Consider the following 17,757-nt stretch of genomic DNA (forward strand, 5'->3'; position numbering starts at 1 on the left):
AGAAATGGGGAAGAAAGTGGCTGGATGGGGTCACTTTGTTCCTGTTGCTTATTTCCCATGGGATGTGCAGCCCCTGCACCTTGTTGAGAAGCCGATTGAAATGATTTTCCAAAATATATTTTCAATAAATATATTTCCACTGTAATTTCTCAACACCTCCCCTCATCCCTTCTTCCTTTATTCCATAGATCTTGCAGGTCCCTCCACGCAAAAAAAATTACTGTAGAAGCTGCCAGGGTCCATTCCATGTCCTGTGTGGATAAACCCTCACAGGGTGTGTTATTGATTTCTAACGACAAGGGGTTAAAATGTATTGAAAATTGTATTTTTAATAGGGTGATGTGGAGGCTGCAAATGCCCAGGGCACCTCTTTTCCCACCCTGTGCCCAAGGATATCTTCAGGAATTTTCCAGGGCCAAAGAGGTGCATCAAGGACGAGGGCAGACCAGAACAAACGGGTTTGAAACAGATTTAGACATGAGTGGTGAAATTTGATAGAGAGGGAAGTTGAAGGCAAAGAGAGCTGAATGAACAGGAGGCATTCTAAATTAAAAAAAAAAACAATCAAAAATTTAAAAATCACTTTTGGAGACGGAAACAAACCCTATTTTCGCGTGACTCCACTTGGAGTTTTTAAATCCAGCATTTTCTGCACTGCTTTCTGGCAACATTGTGCTAAACCCAACCTTGGTTTTGTGTCCTGCAGCCCGAAGCCTGTCCTGCTGAAGATCCTGGGATGCCCACGACACCAGGTATGTGTTAATGCACCCTGACTCCTTCCTGGGCCAGAAAATGACAATTTCTGGGTGTTTGGGTGCTCATCAGGCAGCATCTGAGGAGTTTGTCCTGTCAGCCCCACGCCAGGAGAATCCAGTATTGGTTATCAGTGGTGAGCAGCTCCCGGCCACGCCTGGGCATTGCTGCAACCCCAGCATCCCCCCAGCCTCTTTTTATAATTTTTTTATATTTTAATTTTTTTTTAATGTGTGCATGTTTGTTTGTTAGTTATTTTTATATATGCTTTCCAATAACTAATTAAAAATAGAAAAATCACCGAATTCCACTTTTGGAATGATGTGTGAACTTGGAAATTGGGGCTTGGAGTCAAAACAAGATGAGGGGAGCAGAGCAAGGCTCCTGCTCCAATGAGCTGGAGACCAGAAAACATAAAGAAAACCAAATTGCTGGTGCCTTTAAAAAAATATTATTATTTTTTTATTTTTAATTAAAAAAAAATATTTTTAGTAAGGAAAGAGGTTTGCCAAAGTGCACACCTCACGTATATTTTACCCTCTGCAGAGGTCTTATTATGCTGGAACCAGCTTAATGAAATAAAAGGGTTTATTTTTTTTATAACTGACCAGTAGTTCTGCACTTGTGCATTTCAGAGCACAGCAAAGTGACTCTAAACCAATAATCTTTGTAATGTCTCAAACCAAACCCCTAAAATGTGGGAAATTCTTGTCCTTGCACAGATTATTGCTGCTGCACTTAATATCTTATAGCTCAAATAACAAGAGATTTTGAGCAGATTGGGAAAAAAAATCAAACGTAAAAGGAGGTATAGAAAAGAACAGAAAAATCAGGAGATTTTGGAACAGATAAGAAATAATTCTTGGACAAAACACAGCAGTAATCCCAAAGTGCTTTATTATTGTGAATCAATACAATGTTGCTGTAAAATATATTTAGAATTCTGCCATGCATCTATTTCTCTGTAATATTCATAATTCCTGCAATCTCAACATTTTGTGAGCACGAGGCCACTACCCAGAATTTCCTTGTTTCAGTCCCCAGCACTGGGGCCTTCCATCTTTGGGGCAGGGATCAGGAATCAGGATTTTTACAAAGCTCTGGAGGAGTGGGGCACTGATGCCACACAGGTTTTGAACGCATTCTGGGCATGCCGGGATGCTGGACAGGTCCCAGGGATGTGGATTGAGACCCCAGTGCCACCACTGCCACCCTCTGCTCCTCCTTCCCTCTCTCCTCACAGAACCACGGGCTCACCCAGCACTAGGGGAAATTGCAATTTAATTTTTTTTCCTCAATGAAAACACTGGGAAGAAAAAAATAAAGGGGGAGAAGAATGGGATCTTGGTGCATTTTGTGACTTTGTTCCCAGCAGAAGAAGAGCCAGGGGCTCCAAGGCCAGCCCAGTGAGGGGTTCGATGTGAGCAGCCAAACCCTTGTGGCTGCCAGGACCCTTTTCTGCTGCACCACCGGAGGGTTTCACCTTCTGCCAAGAGCGGCCTGCATCCCTTCTTTCTCTTCCCTTCCTTTTCTTTTATTTTCTATCCTTTATTTTCTTACCTAATATTTATTTAATTTTATTTTTCAATTTATTTTAAAATTTTCCTCTTTCTTTATTTTTCTTTTAAATTTCCTTTAATTTTCCTTTTAATTTACCTTTAAATTTTCCTTTTAAATATTTCGTTTCCCTTTCATTGTATTTCTCGTTTTTTGTTGTTGCTGTTGTGATTTTCCTATATTTTTCCCTTTGTTTTCTTTTCCCATTTTAATTTCCATTTTCCCCCCAATTTCTCGCTTAAGCCTGCTTTGTCTTGTCTCCTGCTGGAACGTTTAACGAAGGGCCAGCCGCTCCCACGCCAGCAGGGTTTATTTTATTGTTGTTGTTGGTATTTTCCTGGTGCTTTGTTCCACCCTCCCCATCTCGGTGCCCATCGAGGGGAGCGGGTCGGGGTGCCCACCATGGATGGGGAAGCACAAAGCCCCAAGGAAGACACGAGGGCTCTTGTTATCCTGGCCGTGCAGGAAAGAGTTAACCCATTAGAAATTCCGAGCCCTTCTTCCGATAGTTAAACCTGATTTGCATGCATTTGCATAATGAATGTCATTTGCATTCTTGGAGGTTGGCTACTTCTGTGGGAAAAGTCAAAGCGGGATTGCGGGGAGGGTGAAGGGGGGTCGGTGAAGAAAGAAGGGAAGATTTTTTTTCCCCGCACCCCCGCGCATCCCTGCCCCTCACCATCCTCACCCAAGCGCTCTTTTCCTTCCCCTCTTTCCCCCCCATTTTCCCCCCTCGAGGCCTTCCTCCCTTCTCCCTTCCGCAGGACACAAAGGCAGCCATCGCTGCCTAGGCCGTGCCGGGGCCAGGCGCATCCTCTCCCGCTTGCCCCCCTTCCCCTCCTCTAATTTCTGCCTCTAATTCCATCTTGGCTCCAGTTCCCGGCGCCCTCGCGAGCGGGGGGCTGCGGCCCCGGCCCTCCCCTCCCCGTGGGTGCATGCGTGCTGAGGGGAAGGCAAGGTGGGAGCCACCATTTTAGGCAGCTGCTGTGTAAAATGGCCGATTCCCCTCGGCCGGGCCCAGCCACGCGGGCGGGAGCGTTCCGGCGGCTTCCATTGCGTTCCGGCTGCTTCTGTGGGATGGGACAGAGCTGCTTGCGGTGCTTCGGGTGCTGCGGCTTTGCCATGGAGCCTTCGGCCTCAAGAGGCTCATCCCAGCCATGCTGTGGGGTCTTCGGCCTTGAGGGGCTCATTCCAGCCTTGAGGGGCTCATCCCAGCCTCATCCCGGGGCTTTTGGCCTCAAGAGGCTCATCCCAACCTCAAGGGGCTCATCCCAGCCTCACTGTGGGGCCTTCGGCCTCAAGGGGCTCATCCCGGTCTTCGGCCTCGAGGGGCTTATCCCAGCCTTCAGCCCTGAGGGGCTCATCCCAGCCTCGCCACAGAGCCTTTGGTCTCAAGGGGCTTATCTGGGCCTCATCATGGGGCCTTCGGCCTTGATGGGATCATCCTGGTCTTCGGCCTCAAGGGGCTTATCCCAGCCTCACTGTGGGGCCTTCAGCCTCGAGAGGCTCATCCTGGCCTCGAGGGGCTCATCCTGGCCTCATCCTGGGTTCTTCAGCCTCAAGGGGCTCCCACAGACCCTTCAGCCCTGAGGGGCTCATCCCGGCCCTCAGCCCTGAGGGGCTCATCCCAGCCTCGCCGGGGGCCTTCGGCCTCAAGGGGCTCATCCTGGCCCCTCTTCAGCCTCAAGGGGCTCATCCCAGCCTTCAGCCCTGGGGGTCTCATCCCGGCCTCGCTGGGATTTGGGATTTCCTTCTTCCCGCCATCACTGGGATGTCACAGCCACAAAACCCCCCAGCCAACGCACACCCCAAAATCAGCCTCTTTTCACTTCGTCTCCAGGTTTTGCACCACCAAAGGCAGCTCTATCATATTTTTTTTGCCGTATTTTTAAAAAATTGTTGTTCAAAGTACCCTCCGTGCCTTCCTGTGGGGCTTGAGGCTTGGCTGCAGAATTTTTTCCTAGATGCACTAGATGATGTTTCATTCTTTGTGTACTGTGATAACATTAGCGAAACAGCTGTTTAATTATTTTTTTTGTACCCCTCCTCCTTCTTTTGGACTAGAAAAATTCAATAGCCTCATTTTTTTCTGTTGCTGAAGCCATTTCATGGCTGTTTAAGAAAGGGGGAAAGAATAAATGTGAAACAAGAGTGACTTCATCCCCTCCTGTGTGCCATGGGCTGAGGCATGAGAAGCTTCACCTGGTCCAAATGATCTGTGGGCACAAAGTTAAGGTTAATCTCAGAGAGGGGAAAAAATCTCTTCACACAACTGGTGCGAAGTGATTAATTTTACCACAGCACCTGAAATATATTGGGGTGTTTTATCTGAAGCCCCATTGCAAGGGGCGTGTGTTTCAGGTGAAAATCTTGGTGTTCCATGAGGCCGCGTTTGTTGTTCTTTTTAATTTCTCCCCATCCCTCTGTTGCCATGAGACCTGGAAACTTAAAAGCCTAAATATGCTAAGTGAGTTTAACCCTGGTGTGACGGGAATTTCGAAAGCAGATTAAAACCAACTCAAAATTTATCCCTAGAAGAAAAATAAATCACATTTTTTTGCTTGTGGGCTGATGCTGGACTCCCAGACACACCTGGTTGGGGGCAGCCCCATGGGGAACGTGGCTGGGCTTGGCTCTGGTCTGGTCCTTGGTGGGGTCTGTGGGGTGGCAGGGGCTGGGGAAGGGGAAATGTCACTGCCGTGTCCCTTCAGCTGGAGCTGGGAAGGGCCACGCGCTCCCCTCCGCCTGCCAAACGTGCTTAGTCAGGAATGGGAAATACTTCCCTAAAACTTGCAAAAATGCACTAAGGCTCTTAGCTCTTGGGCTAAGCTGCAGCTACTTAGTCCACTTCTCACTGCTGTTATTTATAAACTTCAGGCTGTGCTGGGGGATTTTTTTTTTTCCGTTTCCTTTTTTTCTGGTTCTTTCCCTGGGATGGGGCACAGGAACGTGTTGGAAGTGGGGCTGGAAGGAGAGGATGGGTTTTGGGCATTGCCACCAGTGCCACTCATTGGCTTGGCACTACTGAATTTCCACAGAATCAGATTGTCTCTGATTTCTGTAGTGTTAGAGATGATTTATGGGACTATTGGCCACCAGAACAAGCTCTTTCTCTGACCCTTCCTCAATTAAACCACATCAGTTCTTCATTGGGTATCTAAATCCATGTGTACCCTGTGAGTAGCCATGGTTGGAGGCAGAGAAATCTTAAATTATCCAACCAAAACCACTACACAGAGTTTATACACATTGAAAGTACATAAAGTGAAGATTAATATTTTATTAAAATATAAACCAATTCTGTAAGGACACTCCAAAGGGTCAGGGCTGCTTACTTTTGGTATTTTCAAGCAGGGATGAGCAGTGCTGGAGCTTTGCCACAGCTCCCCAGAAGACAAAGAAAGAATAAAGAAAGTGTGTTTTTTAACTTAGATTTAGAGTTTTTGGTTCTGCTTGTGGCTTTTGAGTACCTGGAGTTGGTTTTTCTACAAAATGCAGTGAGATGCTGGTTGGCACCACAGCTGGCAGGGACAGGGAATGGTGCAATGAGAAATTTCAAATTTCATTTCATTTCAAATTTCATTTCATTTCAAATTTCATTTCATTTCGAATTTCATTTCATTTTAAATTTAATTTCATTTCTGACAGCCATTTCAAATTGCTCCAGAGCAGACCCCAGCTCCTCTTGCTCCCTACAAGGCTAAGGCCCCACAGAGGCATCTCAAATTAGGAAACCAGCCCAGTTTCAAATATGCTGAGAAATTTTCCAGATGAATTCTCTTCCTCATTCCCCTCTCATGTAAGAAGTGTGGCTGTAATCTCCCTGTCCTGGTGTAATCCAGCCAGAGAACATGGGTCTGACATTTAACATCCTCTTTTCTCTCTCTTGCCAGGCTGGATGTGGGTTCACCCTCCCTGCTGCTCATTTTCTGGCTGACAAATTATCTCTGGCCCTGGTGAGAATTCATGGGAATATCCTGGTAAGGGGATTTTTTAAAATTTTGGATTTTTTAAAAAAGCATTTCCCTAAACTTACACTGGGTCTGGTACCAGAAGGCTGCTGGGATGGGCTGAGTGTCTCCATGGCAAGTGCTTGGGGACTGGTGAGAGCTCATGGTGGGGAAAAAGAGGAGCCAAAATCTCCATGGTCACCAGCACCTTCCTTGCTGACCATTTGGTCCAAAGTGTTAAACATCTGGATTTTTTCTGTGTTTAAGATAATTTTTTGTGGGTTTGTTAACTGGTAATGCCCAAGCCCTGGGAGAGCTGTTTGTCTCATTTACAGGAACAAATAAAAACAGAGGAGGGGGAGTTTTCTGTTAAATAGAAAGAGGATAACAAAGGTGTTTCTGTTGTGTTTGATTTTAGCTCAGATTGGCTCTTTATTACATGAATTGGGAATGGGGGTTATATGGAAAACCTCACCCTCCAAAAGCCACGAGGAGCTGCCAGCAGGACCTTGTCTGAGGGACCCTCAGCAGAAGGGCTGATCCCACCTCATCCTCCTCCTCCTCCTCTCCCTGCTCTGCTGGCCTGGAGCATGATGTGGAACCTGATTTGCACCAGTGGCTGACCAGAGCTGCTGACCAGCACCAGACCTCAGCATGGCGACACAGCACCAGCACAGACACACTCAGGGTGCAGAGGACACCAGGACATGCCCACCCTGCCCACTGCACTGTGGGCACTCACTGGTGAGCCTGGGGATGTGCTGGGTCACACTGGGGCGTGGGGAAGGGATCCACCTCAAGGGATGGTGATCCTGGAGTTGTGGCACCACCATGCTGGGTCACACTGGGGCGTGGGGAAGGGATCTACCTGGAGGGATGGAGAGCCTGGGGATGAGCTGGGTCACACTTGGGTGTGGGGAAGGGATCCATGGAGAGCCTGGGGATGTGGCACCACCATGCTGGGTCACACTGGGGCGTGGGGAAGGGATCCATGGAGAGCCTGGGGATGTGGCACCACCATGCTGGGTCACACTGGGGCATGGGGAAAGGATCCACCTGGAGGGATGGAGAGCCTGGGGATGTGCTGGGTCATGCTGGGGCATGGGGAAGGGATCCTCCTGGAGAGATGGTGAGCCTGAGAATGTGGAACCACCATGCTGGGTCACACTTGGGTGTGGGGAAGGGATCCATGGTGAGCTTGGGGATGTGGCACCACCATGCAGGGTCACACTGGGGCGTGGGGAAGGGATCCACCTGGAGGGATGGGCATGGCAGGTAGAGCCCACAGCAGTGGGCAGCTGGCCCGAGGAGGAGCTGATGGCCAGGGGAGAGGTGCTGGGAAGGGACAGTGTGTTTATTATGGAGGCGCAGCTGAAGCGGGTTCTTTGCCAGTGGTCAAGTCTGAATCACAAACTCTGCATTGTTTCCGAGTGTGTTCAGCGCATTTCCCTTCTCCCCCTCCCTTTCCCTTTCCTCTCCTCTCGCCCTTGCACAAAGCTGTCATTGTGCCGGGGACTTGGTGATGGCAGCGTTGTTATTTGGTCAGAAAAAAAAAAAAAAAGAAGGAAAAAAAGAAAAAAAAAAGAAAAGAAAGAAGTGGGGAGGGGGGACCCAACAAGGTGAAGAGGTTTAAATCAGCTTAGCCCAAATGCCAATTAAAAACCAAAGAGGATTAGGCTTGTGATCAGCAGAATAGACAGTCATTGTACCCGGAGGAGGTTCCCCCTCCCCGGGCCCGGCGCGGCGGTGCCGCAGGTTTGGCTGGGATCGGCACCCCCGGCAGGACGGGCAGGGCAGGGGCTGCCCCCGAGCCGGGGCTGGGCTGGGCACCCGGCAGGGCATCTGGCATGCACCCGGCAGGGCAGACACAGGTTCCTGCTGCAAAAACATTTTCTCACATGTTTTAGGGACTCTTGTCCCGCCTTGAGTTCGGCTGAGCAAGGAGAGGTTTCTCTGCCAAGGAGAAGTTCTGCCCTGAATCAGCTCCTGGGTTGGTGTATCCTTGGGCCAGGGGCTGCTGCAGGGTCCCCGGGGTGAGGTCCTGGCTGGGGGACACTGTCCCCACCTTGCCAGACCCCCAGGTGCATCTCAGGTGCTTGTGCTGCCTGAGGACTCTCTCCAGCTGGAGGAGCCTTGGTCAGACCTTTGCTCCCGAGCAGTCAGAGCATCACCTTTGGCTTCAGGCCACGGTGACAAAATGCCAGGACCATCACACGAGTTCTACCCCAGTGGACATGCAGAGAAGACTGGTTCTCTGTCCCATGGATGGAGATGTGGTGTCAGTGCTTTCTGCCTGGTTTAGCCCTCTGCACTGCCCACTAACTGCTGCTTCCATGGGTTGGAGTGTCAGGTAGCCAGAGCCCCTTGTAGCCCCCTCACCTGTGAGAGGAACCCAGGCTGGGTGAGGTGTCTGGGTTATTGCTGGGCTCAGAGCCATGTGGATCACCCAGTTCTTTCCCAGTATGCTGGTAAACTGGTAAAACTCCAGGAACAGGAAGATGCTCTGCCCCGTGGTGGTAACAGGGGTCAGTCTCATTCCTGACTACTGACAGGGCAGTGAAAACAAATCCCCTGCAGCCAGAATGGCCACACTGGTGTGAAAAGGGTGTTGACAGAGCTGGAGTGTCCTGATACCACATTGGCTGCTTAAAATGAGTCCTCACTTAGGTAGAAAATGTAATTCTAGACTAACTTCGAGATTTTGTAAAGGAAAGTTACCAAATGTAATTCTAGACTAACTTTGAGATTTTGTAAAGGTGAGTTACCAAGTGTAGGTGGGAGCTGGGCCAGGCAGGAGGGGTTTAAGGGACTCAGGTGGAGCTTGAGCACCTCCACGTCTGAGTGGGGGTGAGCAGCCTGAGCCCCCCTCCTTTACCCTGGGGGTGCAAAGAGACCCCTGCACTCCTGTGCTGTCCCTTAGTGTCTCTGCAAGGTGGATCCTTTCTGCTAATGGGGGCCAGCCCCTGGCTTGGTGGCTTTGGAGTTTGGTGGATCCCAGCTCTGCTTTGCACAGGAGCCCAGGAATGGCTGTGGTGCAGCTGGTCCAGCTCCAACCATCTCCTGGAAGTCACTGAGCTGAGACCTTGCTGCTGACAGCTCTAGGTGAAAAACACTCCCAGCATTGAGTCAGAGAGAATCAAAAGGGAGTGAAAAGAGTCTTTTCCCTTCAGAGCAGAAGGAGAAACCCTCTTGCTTCTGGACCAGGAGCTGCTTCTGGCTGAAGGACCAGAGTCGTGGTGCAACAGGCGACTGGTGCTGAAAACAAAAAAGCAGAAAAGCAAGCAGAAAAGCTGTGGAGCAAAGGAAACGTGCTTTGAGGGGACGGGGAAAGGGTGAAGGGGATGCCATGGGCTGGGAGATGCAGCTCCTCACACCTCCCCTCTGACCGTCCCCATGCCCGGGGATGCCCAGCGAGCTGTGGGAGCGAGGGAAGAGGGCAAGATCCTCCTCTGGTTTTTTTGTGGCTGCCGTGTAATTTATGATATGAGAGAGAGAGAGAGCACCATTGTCTGGACCCATCCTGTATTTTTCCGAGGGCTTTGCCTCTCTTCCCAGCCCCCCGCGGCGCTGCCGCTACTGTACGGTTGCTATGGGGCTGCTCCCCGCGCCGCCGCTATGCGGGCCAGAGCCGGGGAGGGCTGCCCGCATCGCCCGGACCCATCTGGAGCCCCGGGCCCGCTGCCGCAGCCCGGCGGCCCCGCTGACGTGCCGAGGGCCTGGGAATGGGGCTTTGGGCCCATCCAAGTTCACGGCCACCGGAGGCATTCAGCTGTTGGAAGGGCGGGGGGGGGGGTGTGGGCAGTGGGATCTGGGGCGTTTGGCTCCATTCTCCCTTCCCTTTCAGCGCCGGCAATGTCCTCGGTGCATACAGATCCCCCGTCCCTTTCTCCTCCTGACAAGTGCGCACATAAATAAATTACCCCACCGGGCGAGTGTGGAACAATCTGTCCCCTAAATTCTATTCATCGCCAGACAGGACTCATTATTCCCCCGATTAAAGCCGCTGGAGTAGCTTGCAAGGGTTACAGTTACTCTGTCAAACTGTAAATAAGACACTAAAAATAAAGGGCGCTGGCGAGGGAAGGGGGAAAGGGAAGCCAGACTAATGCCTGCTGCTAGGGAAACCGAATGAATCCCTAATGACGCCTGTGTACAAACTGCAAATAATGAAGGAAAAGTGACAAACAGACCTCAGCCAGGCTGTGGCGAGGTCTTCTCTCTGTGATGGCAGCGGGGACCGACTCACCCCTTCCTCCAGGGACAGCCAGCAGCAGAGCTGGGCCCCCTCACACACCCCTCTGAGCAGAGCATTTCAGCCTTGTCCTTCTCTTGCAGGAAGGTTTAGCTCTTGTGGGTGTTTCTATTTTTCAGGCACAGAACCCACCTCTGCCTGAACCCACGTTTTGAGGTTTCAGATAAAAAAGTCCATTACCTTTTTTGGTGGTCACAGAGCAGTGTGCAAAGCAGCAGCCCCCAAAGTTTGGTTTGTGCTCTGCTGTTCAAACAGCTCAAAGCTCTGACCTAGAACAGGGCTAGGACCAGGGGGTTAAACCCATCCTGCCCAGAGCCCTGAGGGATGCAGCCCAGGCTCCTTCCCACCTGCAGCTGTGATGAGGTCTTCTCTCTGTGATGGCAATGGGGACCAACTCATCTCTTCCTCCAGGGACAGCCAGCAGCAGAGCTGGACCCCCTCACACACCCCTCTAAGCAGAGCATTTCAGCCTTGTCCTTCTCTTACAGGAAGGTTTAGCTCTTGTGGGTGTTTTTATTTTTCAGGCACAGAACCCACCTCTGCCTGAGCTCACATTTTGAGGTTTTAGAGAAAAAAGTCCATTGCTTGTGGTCTCAGAGCAGCTCCCAAAGTTTAGTTTGTGCTCTGCTGTTCAAACAGCTCAAAGCTCTGATCTAGGACAGGGCAGGACCAGGTGGTTAAACCCATCCTGCCCAGAGCCCTGAGGGATGCAGCCCTGAGGGATCCCACCTGCAGCAGGGCATCAGTGCCGTGGCTGAGATGGAGATGCAGGGCTGAACCCCGGGTCTGAGCAGCCTGGATCTGCTCCTAGGCCATGACAGATCACAGGGGAGGACGTGTCCAGCCCTAGAAACCTCTTTGGATAAGCCACAGTCCCTTCCTGGCTGGTCTCTATCCAGGCAGTAAAGATAGGGATATTTGCCTTGCAGCAGATTCTTTTTCTCCTTTGATATCTTAGAGCTGAAGAAATGAGGCAAAACCACCAGCTATAGGCTTGTTGTGGGTGTTTCTCAGTTCCAGAGGGACTGAAATGTGAGAGTTTTATTTCAGGTCCTGCTTGAACTATTCCCACCACCCTCACTGGGTGAAATGCTGGAATTCTCTGTGTTGCTCAGGGAAATATTTTGATTCACGCCCTCCAAGCCTGCAAAAGAGAAAAGACAGCTCTGAGCTGTGTCCCTCCAAGTGGGTTCTTGCTCTCCAAAGGAAAGCACCAAGCAGGGAAGGTCCTGGCAGGGCTGTGCAGTCCTTGGGAGCCAGAGCAGACCAGGCTGGGCTCTGAGCCCTCATCCCCCAGATCTGTGGGGATGCCTCAGTGCTCTCCCATCCTCCCCCTGAGCCCAGCAGTGCTGGGGCCTCTCTGGAGCCTGATCTCCACCAAGGAAAGGCACAGCCAAGAGCAGGTGCTGATGATCCCTGCCCTGTGGGTGCTGCTCAGCACAGCACCCACCTGCTCTCCCAGCAGCAGCAGAATTGCAAAGGGCTTCATGCAGGCAGAGGGTTTTTTAGAGACTTGTTATGCTTCTACAAGGCTCAGACATCTTAAAAGGGATTTTTTCAGGCCAGCTGAGCTAGTCTGGAGCCCAGTTGCATTTCCCAGTCGGGTCAAAGCAAGGCTTAGCAGATTTCTTTCCCTTCTGTCTTAGGGGAAACAAACCCTTTTCGCCCACAGTTCCTGGCTGTGAGGCCCCATGACTCCAAAGCAGCATTCCTGGGACATTCCTGGTGCCATGGTATGTGCAGAATTTCCAACAGAGGCTCATGGCTCCACATCTCCTTGTGCTCTCCCTGTGGTACTCTGTTATTTGGGAGAAGCTCCAAGATGGAGCATGAGATTCATCATTACCATTGGTAATAATTTAATAATTGGTATTGGTATTGCCCATGGTGATGTCTGTGCAGCTCCTACAGCCCCAGGTGGGTGTGTGCAGGTGCTGATGAAGGAAGAGCTGTGCTCCTGTCCCTCCTCAGCAATATTTACCAGCTTAGCTGGAAAAAGAGCAATTTGAAAAAAGTCTCATGACCAGCCAGACCTGAGAAAATCAAATCCATACTGTGTTGTCCTTGTGCTCTCCATGGAAATTGGGCAGCTCTTCACCACACCTGCTCCCTGGAGTTTCCCTTTAGAAGAGTTTTGTGCTTAGGGAACCTCATGGTAACCTGGGAGAGAGCTTTGGGGTTTTGTTCCCTACAGGAAAGTCTTGGCTTGCAGACTCAGGTGCTGGGAGCAGCATCAGGGCCAGGGATGCAATTGGGAATACTCAGATCTGCTTGAGACCACACCAGGAATGGCAAAATGAATTTAACTTGCCTTTCCATGCCTGAACCTCTTGGGTCACATTTTCCAAGGTTTCCCTCAACCTGTAAAAGTAAGGTTATCACTACTTTCTAATGGAATCTGTGATTCCTCTCCATGTGAACCACCCAGAAACTCAAACTCTACCATGGTGTTTGAGGAGACTGGGGGTTGTTGGCCATTGAGCAAAGCACATCCAACCAGATTTGCCCTGGAGAGATGAGGACAATCAGGGAGCGCTCCATTTTATATCTCTTCATAGCAGCTCTGAGAAGATCCTGTGCCTCCTTTCATTTCCTCAGGACACCTGACTGTGCTTTTCCACCCATCCACGGATGTCACCTGGATGTGTCCATGAACCAGCTCACTCTTGGACCTTCAAAGCTGGCTCAGCAAGGTCCAAAGGGCCCTGTTCCAGCCACACCCCTGTCAGCTCCCTTTCCTTTCCAAGGATTAGGATGAGGCAAATGCCTCCAGTCTGCTTTAATCCTCAGTACCTGATTCTGCAGGAGGCACACGCAGCACACACACATCTCAGTAATAGCCAGGTAACTCACAGGGCTAAATCACTCTGGGTTTTTTTTTTCATTATAACCTCCCTTTAAAGCACATTTAAATGCTTCCCTGCAGGCTCATGTGAGGGCTGTTAAGGGCTTCATTTGAATAAATAAGGGCACAGGTAGAGGAGGAACATCACCACAGCCCCTGGAAACCCAGCGCCAGCCATGGCAGCAGTGGGCTGGTGAGTGGCAAAGGGCCTCCATGTTATATATTCCATAAAGTAGAGTAATTAAGTATTACTAGTTTTGATGACTTCAAACAGAGTGACTCCAGGAAATAAGCCCCTTCTTTATAATTAGTGGGATTTCCTCTGCATCAAACGGAGAGATTGATTCTTTAATCTGCTCACATGCTTTTGATTTGGTCTTTCAGCTGCTTGTACCAACTGCTTCTACTCCCTGCTCTTGCCGATAAAACCTTGCAAAGGAGATTTTAGGAAGGCATGACCTGAGTTGAGGTCCAGGATTTTCTTTGTGTGTGGCTGTTTTGTGAATTCCTAATTTGCCAGAGATGATGATCATGATGATAACAAGAATAAAAAAAATAACACAGACATGGCTTTTAAACATCCACCAATGTTCAGGTCAAATAATTGGAGTTGGGGGTTTTGTTTATTGTCTTCTCAGCACACCTCTTAGCTCTGGATCATGATTTTTAGCACCTGAAAATGTAATTTTGGCTTCCCATCTGCAGGTGGGCTGGCCCATGTTGGGCTCACTGCATAATTTGCTCTTGTAAGAGCACACCCCTAACACCAGGTCTGCTGGAATCCCAAGGGCTCCACTGAAATTAGAGTTGGACCCGTGCAGAGTGTCTTGGATATTTCAGGGGCTGGACCTGATTTAGAGCTAAACACAGGAACTTGGGAAGCTCTGTCTGAAATTAAACAGTTTGTGGCTGCCCCACCTCTGGGAGTGTTCAAGGCCAGGTTGGACAGGGCTCGTGGCAGGGGATAAATGAGATGAGCTTCAAGGTCCCTTCCAATCCAAACCATTCCACAATTCTATGGAAATCCCTGCAAATGTTGCTGGTTTCCAAATGAAGAGTTCAGGAAAAAGTGAGAACTTGGCCCCTGCAAGTGCAAGAAGCTGATGTGAGCAATCACCTCCCTCCTGGGCATCTCCATGGTGCTGCATCAGTCATGTGGGGAATGTGGGCTGGGGTCTGTGCTGGTTCCAGGCATGGACTAAACCTCCCGTGTGCTTCTCCCACCTCCAAAGCAGCTCAGACCTTGAATCATCTCAGCAAACAGCCCCTGGCTGGGTTTTCTTCTGCCATGTGAGGTTCTTCTGAGGACACAAAAAAGGGGGAAAATTGGGATTGTGCTGCTTTCCATCCACCTTTTGATGCTGTTGGAAATGTGAAGGATGAGCAGGAGAGGCTGGTGGGCCTTGTGTGCATCCCAGAGGGTGAGAATGAGAGGACAATGGCTCAGCTTTGGCCGCTGCAGGGCAGGGACTGGCACCACAAACAAGGCGGGAAGGGCAAACGGGGCTGTGCCAGCCCTGGCAGGTGGCACCAACCTGCAGGGAGGAGCTGTGGGGAGGGGATGGATCCTCCTGGGCTCACCTGGAGCTGGAGCAGGAGCAGGAATGCTGGAGCAGTGGTTGGTATGCCCTGCACAAGCCTCCCCGCGTCGGGAGCGGTGTCGAACACAGATCGTATAATTAGGGAGCCAGTGAATACGTAACTGTACATTATGCAAATAGTGATCAAAATCACTGTTTTCAGCAGAAATGCCTGAAGATCAAGACAGAAGCTTCATGCAACCTTAATTTAATCTGGTCCTGCAGGAGTGGGGAGGTCTGATGGATGACCCAACCTTGTGCCTGCCCGTGTTTAGCAAGGCTGGGGTGGGAGGCGGGGGGAGGAGTGCTGGAGCATGCTAAGCGAGGGGGAAATGGCACTGAAATCGTGTTAGCAAACAGGGAAAAAGGGCAGAAAGAGCTGATGTTTACAGTAATTTTATTTTTCTTTGAATTTCAGGTGAAGAACGTAAGGCTGGAAGAATGGGAAAAATTTAAAAAAAAAAAGAAGAAAAGAAAGAAAAAGAGTCTCCAACCCCAGGAAATCTGTGTTAATTGCTTATGAATGTCTCTGTCTAAAAAATTATCGAATTGATGTTGTCGTGCTTTTTTTTGACAGCCTGTCTGTTACATTTTTTTAAAATATTCATGCACCGAAATCTAATTACTAGGCAAATTTAATGATAATGAAATGAAGGCACTTTAGCAGAAAGCACAGGGCCTTGTTAATGTTTTCTCAGCCTCTGTCTTGTTCATATTTTTAAAATTATTTTTTTACAACTGTCTTTCTTGCACATGAAAAAAAAAAAAAGATTGCTGAAAATAAAACTCAGATTGCCGATAATGTTTGTGGTGGTTCTGTTTGTAATGATGGGGAATTTGCAAGGTGATTAAAGGTGTTTTGCAAAAATCAAATGAGCCTAACCTAATCAGATAAGGCAGATGAAATATTATTATTAGAGGGGTAACATTAAGAGCATGCCTGGAGGCTTTAACAAAGATGAAACCTCTCGTGCACCGTGCAGGGCCAACGACAGCCTTCCATCCTTGGGGCCCCTCCTGCCCCCTTCCAGGGCACAGGACTTGTGTGCTCTCCCTAGGCCAGGCCTGGGTGGTTGGAGAATGCACACGATGGTGGGAGGATGTCTGTGATGGTTGGAGGATGTCTGTGATGGTTGGAGGATGAATGTGATGGTTGCAGGTTGGATGTGATGGTTGGAAGATGGATATGATGGTTGGAGGATGCATGTGATGGTTGGAGGATGTCTGTGATGGCTGGAGGATGAATGTGATGGTTGGAGGATGGATGTGATGGTTGGAAGATGAATGTGATGGTTGGAGGTTGGATGTGATGGTTGGAGGATGTCGGTGATGGTTGCAGGAGGGTGCATGTAATGGTTGTGGGATGGATGTGATGGTTGGAGGATGAATGTGATGGTTGCAGGATGACCATGATAGTTGGAGGATGTGCGTGATGTTTACAGAACACACACAATGGTTGCAGGACACATGATTGTTGCAGGATGGATATGATGATTGGAGGATAGATGTGATGGTTGGAGAAGACAAGTGATGGTTGGAGGATGGATGTGATGATTGCAGGATGGATGTGATGACTGCAGAATCTATGTGATGGTTGGAGCATGGTTGTGATGGTTGGAGGATGCCCATGATGGTTGCAGGACACATATGATGGTTGCAGGATGGATGTGATATTTGGAGGATGGATATGATGGTTGCAGGATGCCTATGATGGTTGCAGGATGGATGTGATGGTTGGAGGATGCACACAATCATGGGAAGACACAGTTGCAGGATGGATGTGATGATTGGAGGATGGATGTGATGGTTGGAGGATGGATGTGATGATTGGAGGATGGGTGTGATGATTGGAGGATGGATGTGATGGTTGGAGGATGGATGTGATGGGTGGAGGATGGATGGGATGGGTGGAGGATGGATGTGATGGTTGCAGGATGCACACAATTGCTTGAAGGCACAGTTGCAGAATGCACATGATGATGGTTGGAGGATGCACACAATGGTTTGATGGTCCATGTGATGGTCGGAGGATGCACACGATGGTTGGATGGTCCATGTGATGGTTGGAGGGTGCACATGATGGTTGCAGGATGCACACAGTGGTTGCAGGACACATATGATGGTTGCAGGATGGATGTGATATTTGGAGGATGGATATGATGGTTGCAGGATGCCCATGATGGTTGCAGGATGGATGTGATGGTTGGAGGATGCACACAATCATTGGAAGACACAGTTGCAGGATGGATGTGATGATTGGAGAATGCACATGATGGTTGGAGGATGGATGTGATGGAGGAGGCACATGATGACTGCAGGATGGATGTGATGGGTGAAGGATGAATGTGATGCTTGCACGATGTCCATGATGGTTGCAGGACACATGGTTGCAGGATGGATGTGATGGTTGCAGGATGCACACGATGGTTGGATGGTCCATGTGATGGTTGGAGGGTGCACATGATGGTTGGATGGTCCATGTGATGGTTGGAGGGTGCACATGATGGTTGCAGGACGCACACAGTGGTTGCAGGACACGTGTGATGGTTACAGGATGGATGTGATTGATGAGGAGTGCAGGTGATGGATGGAGCGTGAACGTGAGGGTTGGAACGTGTGTGTAATGGCTGGAGAACACTCATGATGAATGGAGAACTTGTAATGGATGGAGCATGAACATGACCAAACATCCACATGGTGGATGGAGCACGCACGTCATGGCTGGAGGATACACGGGACAGGTGGAACACAGGTGATGGTTGGAGTATGCACAGCATGGACCTGGTATGTGATAGTTGGTCCACTTGCTTCAGGCCCCTC

The sequence above is a fragment of the Zonotrichia albicollis genome, chromosome 30, assembly GCF_047830755.1.
Source record: "Zonotrichia albicollis isolate bZonAlb1 chromosome 30, bZonAlb1.hap1, whole genome shotgun sequence".
Lineage (NCBI taxonomy): Eukaryota > Metazoa > Chordata > Aves > Passeriformes > Passerellidae > Zonotrichia > Zonotrichia albicollis.